At 44.8% G+C, this 6,000-nt stretch overlaps 1 long non-coding RNA gene across 3 annotated transcripts in view; it reads right to left on the reverse strand.

Annotated features, from left to right (window-relative positions):
* The window catches only part of LOC135177823 (uncharacterized), a 111,714-nt gene extending 106,448 nt beyond the window's left edge, over nucleotides 1-5,266 (reverse strand). For all 3 annotated transcript variants that reach the window (XR_010303173.1, XR_010303171.1, XR_010303172.1), the window contains exon 1: nucleotides 4,942-5,266. This is a non-coding gene — a long non-coding RNA (uncharacterized LOC135177823). The remainder of the gene's footprint in view (nucleotides 1-4,941) is intronic.
* Nucleotides 5,267-6,000: the final 734 nt, after the last annotated feature.

Raw genomic sequence — 6,000 nt, forward strand, 5'->3', positions numbered from 1 at the left:
AAGGAAATGATTGTCCCCCTGTACTCAGCACTGGTGAGGCTGCACCTCAAACACTGGGGGCCCTCACTCAAAGGTCATTGAGGTGCTGGAGTGTGTCCAGAGAAAGGTAATGAAGCTAAGAAAGCATCTGGAGAACAGGTCTGGTGAGGAACAGTTGAGGAAACTGGGCTTCTTTAGCCTGGAGAAACAGAGGCTCAGGGGAGACCTTCTGGCTCTCTACAACTCCTTGAAAGGAGGTTGGAGCCAGGTGGGGATTGGTCTCTTCTTCCTAGTAACAAGTGATAAAATGAGAGGAAATGGCCTCGAGTTGCAACAGGGGAGGTTTAGATTGGATGTTTCAGAAGAAACTTCACTGAAATTGTTCTCAAGCACTGGAAGAGAGTCCCCAGGGATGTGTTTGAATTGTTATCCTTGGAGGTGTTTAGAAGAGGCAGAGAAGTGGTGCTGAGTGACACAGTTTAGCACCAAACTAGGTGGAGTTGGATCATAATTGGACTTTATGATCTTAAGGGTATTTTCCAGCCTAATGATGCTTTGGTGCTCTCAGCAATGCATCTTTAAAGGAAGGAAGCAAATTGCTGTCTGCACAAGTGTATTTTGAAGCATGCAAAGGCTTGACTGGGAGCAACATATGAGAAGGTGTTCTAGTAACTACAGGGACAACCCTGGCTGGAGCCATGTTGAGAGTTTTATCAGCTGCTTTCCACTAACTCTGCAGGTAGCAACGGGAGAATTTGAGATTCTCAGGTAAGAAGCAGTTAGTGCTATCAAGTGCTGTGCTTCTACTCTGTCTCTGAACAACACACAAATAAAATACATATAACAAAGTATACACATTTCTATGTCTGGAAATAATAGAATCATAGAATCAGTCAGGGTTGGAAGGGGCTATAAGGATTATCTAGTTCCAACCCCCCTGCCATGCCCAGGGACACCCTACCCTACAGCAGGCTGGCCACAGCCTCATCCAGCCTGGCCTTAAACACCTCCAGCCATGGGGCCTCAACCACCTCCCTGGGCAACCCATTCCAGCCTCTCACCACTCTCATGCTGAACAACTTCCTCCTCACATCCAGCCCGAACCTACCCATCTCCAGCTTTGTTCCATTCCCCCTAGTCCTGTCACTCCCTGAGAGCCTAAAAAGTCTCTCCCCAGCTTTTTTTGTAGGCCCCCTTCAGATACTGCAAGTCCACAATAAGGTCATCAGCAGCTTAGAGTTACAATCTGCCACATTTCTACCATCATTTTGGGTTGCATACTTACTTGCAAAGCTAAACTAAGAGCAAATGTTTGGACACATTTGTACCTCTGCTAAGAATGTTCTATTTTACTAAGGCCAGTTCTGAATTCTGATGGTTAAAAAAATCAGGTATCTACCTGCTGCTGAAAGGATCATCACCTGGACCAATAATTGTCATCTTTGCAAGCCTCCACTTACACTGTTTGAACAGTGACAAAAGGTATCAGTCACCCTCAAGGCTCCTAGTTACTACCATTAGCAGCTGGTTTGCTATGCTCTATGTGAAACACTGATGCCACCTTGTAAGGATAATAGCACAGAGCTGGCTTGCAGCCAAGGATGCCTGCACTTGGTGTAACTATGAGCAACATGCTAACTGCAAAGCCCAGCTGAGCTTCCAAACACTCAGATTTTGGGGCTGCAGCTCCATAAATTCCATATCCTCAACATATTCATGCTGTTTGCCTTTTCTATTGTCTGACATTAGCATTACTATTTACCATCACAGGAATGAATGCTTTACAGTGGGGGTGGTGAGACATTGGAACAGGTTGCCCAGGGAGGTTGTAGATGCCCCCTCCCTGAAGGTGTTCAAGGCGAGGCTGCTTGAGGTCTTGAGCAATCTGGTCTAGTGGAAGGTGTCCCTCCCCATGGCAGGGAGGTTGGAAGTAGATGATCTTTAGGGTCTGTTCCAACCCAGACCATTCTATAATCTCCATTGTTCTAGCATGACAGATAGCAACTGCTCATGGAAAACAGTGTTATGATTATCTACCACTTATACAGCTACTACAGCATGTTTATGGACTTCTGCTGGGGACACAGTCTCAAGTTGTGCCAGGGGAGGTATAGGTTGGATGCTAGGAGGAAGTTGTTGGCAGAGAGAGTGATTGGCATTGGAATGGGCTGCCCAGGGAGGTGGTGGAGTTGCTGTCCCTGGAGGTGTTCAAGAAAAGCCTGGATGAGGCACTTAGTGCCATGGTCTGGTTGATTGGCTAGGGCTGGGTGCTAGGTTGGACTGGCTGAGCTTGGAGGTCTCTTCCAACCTGCTTGATTCTATTATTCTATTTACATTGTATTCTGCTCAGCACTCTGTTTTCTGTCTGGCTCTAATGCAATTCCACCACTGGTACATCGATACTAGGAGATTAAGTGTTTAAGTCCTTTAATAACACCACCACTATGGCAAAACCAGGGCATTGGCAGTGCTTCAGCTGTGCCATTGCTTTCACAGTTCTAACAGTAGGAGCATTAACAAGGCAGGAAACAGTGATGTGAAGAGCACTGGATTTAGCATGGAGTAACTGAAGCATTTACTTGTGGGTGTCTCATTTGTGAGCATTCAATCCTAAAAGAATTAGGATCAAGCCCCCCCAGCTACCACTCTACTGTGAGGGGAAAAAAAGAATGTACATGATAGCCACCAAAGAATGTTGGCCAAAAGCTTGTGCACCTTGCTTTAAAATTTAACAAGAGTATTTTGAAATGCTGATGTGCCACCCCCTTGCCTGCAGAAGAGGACTGCTGACTGTGTGGTTTTAGAGTAAAGATGGAGTGCAATCTGTATGCAAATGAAATGTTAATATGGCATATAAAAGTAAAACTCAATAAACCAAGTTTGCACTGAGAACATGAAGATTTTGGCCATTCTTTGTCTTTGTCTCCCTCCCCACACCTCTGGAAATCTCTTGTGCAGTTTATATATGTTGTGTCATTTAGCAAATAAAACTAAACAGCATCTCTACTGCTAATGGTGTGAGATAGAGGCTTTTAGTTGTGTCCATGGTCATTTAATGACCTAAATATCTCCAGCATTTTTGATAGCCAAGTTAAAAGCTGTATTGATTTCCCTGAAGTTTCTCTTGCTTGCATTGCAAACAGCTTCACTTGAAAGCAGTGACTCAGCACAGCAGAACACAGGGCAGTTGTTAACATGTCTTGGGTGGAATAGAATAATGGAGCAAAGATATAGAATCATAGACTCACTGAATCATAGAATGATTGGAAAAGGCCTCTAAGATCATCACGTCCAACCATCTACCCAACACCACCATAATCACCACACAATGCCCCTAAGTGCCATGTCCATACATTTTTGAACACCTGCAGGGATGATGACTCCACCACCTCCCTGGGCAGCTTATTCCAATGCCTGGCCACTCCTGCAGGAAAGAAATCTTTCCTAATAGCCAACCTAAAGCAGAGGGCAGAGTCTCTCAGAGAGCATTTGGGGTGAAGAACACAGGCAGGCAGAGAAGGTGAGAGTATGAGCTAAGATAGAAGGAGTTCAGCAGAAAAATGGATAGCTGAACTCTTTGCTTGGCAAACCAGTATGAAACAGTAATGATTTGCAGGCATTGCAGAACAGATGATCTTTAAAGATTTAAAAGAGAATATGTTCTCTTCTTTAAAAGAGAAATAGTGACTTCTCAGAGTTGAAAAAATCCTGGTGCTATCACTGGCAGTTTGTAGTGAGAGATGGTAGCTCCAGAAAACTTTCCCTCCAGTGACCTATGGAATCTGGCAATTATCTGGCCTCTCTTCTAAGGTATTGCAATAAAAACCAGTAACAACAACAGTGCATTTTATATCAGCATAAATATTTAGGGTTCCACTTCAATAATATGCATGCCATGTTCATAATGGAAAATAACCTCATGATCTGGCAGGTTATGCTAGTCCAGGGGTTACTTACGTGCAGATCAACAAGAATTCTCTTCCCAGACTGGGAGACATAAATTAGAGCAATCTTTATTCCGGCATTTCTACCTCAAACGAGATGTTGCCTTTAATGACCCCACAAGGCAAAAGTTTTCTTCCTACCTGGATGAGGAATGTGAGGATTCCCTCTGTTTACACTGGTGAAAGCAATTGTTTTCCCTTTAACGGCAAGGACAAGTCTGTTCTTCCATCATACCCCAGTGTGCCAAACTCCTACAGAACATCCTGGTTTCTGTGGGACAAGCACCTACACTGTACACCTCCACAACTGCCACTGTACAAGCTGCAGACTTGCCCATGTTGATTGGACACTACATTTCAAACAAAAGGCAGTCTATAAGGCAGTCTCAAGAAGACCAGATGGATAGACTGAGTCTTTGTCTTGTCCAGCTCACTTTTTTTATCTACTTAATAATTGAAAGCCCTTCTTGGGAACTCGCAGTTCCCAAACCACTCCACTGCAGCGCTTGCTGACTCACCCCACCAGACTCAGGGGCAAAGAGAATTCCTCTTCTCAGCAAACCCAAATTCCCACCCACTCTCTGAGTGAAAAGAGACTGTCTTTGGGGACAGCCTTTTTAACAGGACAAGGGCTGATGGATTTCAACTAAAAGAGGGAGATTTAGAGTAAATACAAGGAAGAATTTTTGTACACCAAGGGTGGTTGGACACTGGCCTGGGTTGCCCAGAGAAGTGGTAGACTCCCCATCCCTGAAATCATTCCAAGTCAGGTTATCTGGGACTATGAGCAACCTGCTGACTTCAAGGGGGTTGGACTGATAATCTTGGAAGGTCTCTTCCTTTCAATCCAAACTAGTCCATGATTCTATGAATCAGCTGAATACAGAAAGCCCAGCTTGACTGTAAGGTTCTTGCCTTTTCAAAAGGACCACTTCAGCCATCTGACACAGATAGTGCCTACGCAGGGAACAAGAGCCCCAGGTGACACCGTGGGAGGCCTGGGGACAAACAGACTCACCTGCTCTCCTGGGACAGGCTGGACACATTGGTTGTGGTGCAGTAACTGAGGTCCAGTCCTGGAGCTCTCAAATTGTTGGAGTCTTTTCCACACTGTGAAGGTGAACCCCAACACCTATATTAGATCCTCACCAGGGCACATGCATTATTCCACATGCTATCTATCACAGCCAGTTGTTGTTCAGGAAAGAGAACTGGAATGACATAGATGATCCAGCATCAAGAGTGATTGAGACCTATCAGCAACAGCACTCCTGGGCAGGACATTTAGGTCAATGGTGAAAGAAGAGCCAGTTCTGGCTGGTTTTGCACTGAAGAGCAGGTGAGTGGTAATTGTGTTCCACCTGGAGCACAGGCACAGCAGCTGCTTCCCGTTTAAATAACGTGCCTTAAAGCTAACACTTGGGTTTATTCCAGCAAATGCTGTCTATTTAGTAACAGCTGATAACAAAACATCATTCCCCCAGCTATGACTAGTCTTTAAGCATCAGTAAAAATGTACTTAATCAATTTATATTAAATTACTGTGCAATCAGCATGGCAGTTTAAGGCTATGCCTATGTATACCAGACATTTCAGCAGGTAATGATTATGTTCTCTTAACTTCTGAGCATTGCTTGATATTTTATACCTACACAACTGGTATCTTTAAATAGATGTTTTATTATATCTGGGCTACCACAGTAACTAGGACTGCACTGTCTTTAAATGGCATTTAAAGGTGATACTTTTTAATTGTCTGTGCTCTGCCTTTCAGTGCAGCTGCCTCGTAAACCAGCAAACAGCCTCTGCAGTAAGCAATGCAGCAGCTCCAGAGCAGTACAATCTTAGAACTGTTTTGGCTGGAAGAGACTTTTACAGTCATCAAGGCCAACCTTCCACCTTAACACCAGCAGGGCCATTAAACCATGTCTCCAATCACCATGTCCACACATTTCTTGAACACTTCCAGAGACAGCGACTCCTCCACCACCTCCCTGGGCAGCCTGTTGCAGTGCCTGACCACTCTCACAGGAAAGAAACTGTTCCCCTGGTGCAGGTCCAGGCCATTTCCTCTCGT

The sequence above is a fragment of the Pogoniulus pusillus genome, chromosome 8, assembly GCF_015220805.1.
Source record: "Pogoniulus pusillus isolate bPogPus1 chromosome 8, bPogPus1.pri, whole genome shotgun sequence".
NCBI lineage: Eukaryota > Metazoa > Chordata > Aves > Piciformes > Lybiidae > Pogoniulus > Pogoniulus pusillus.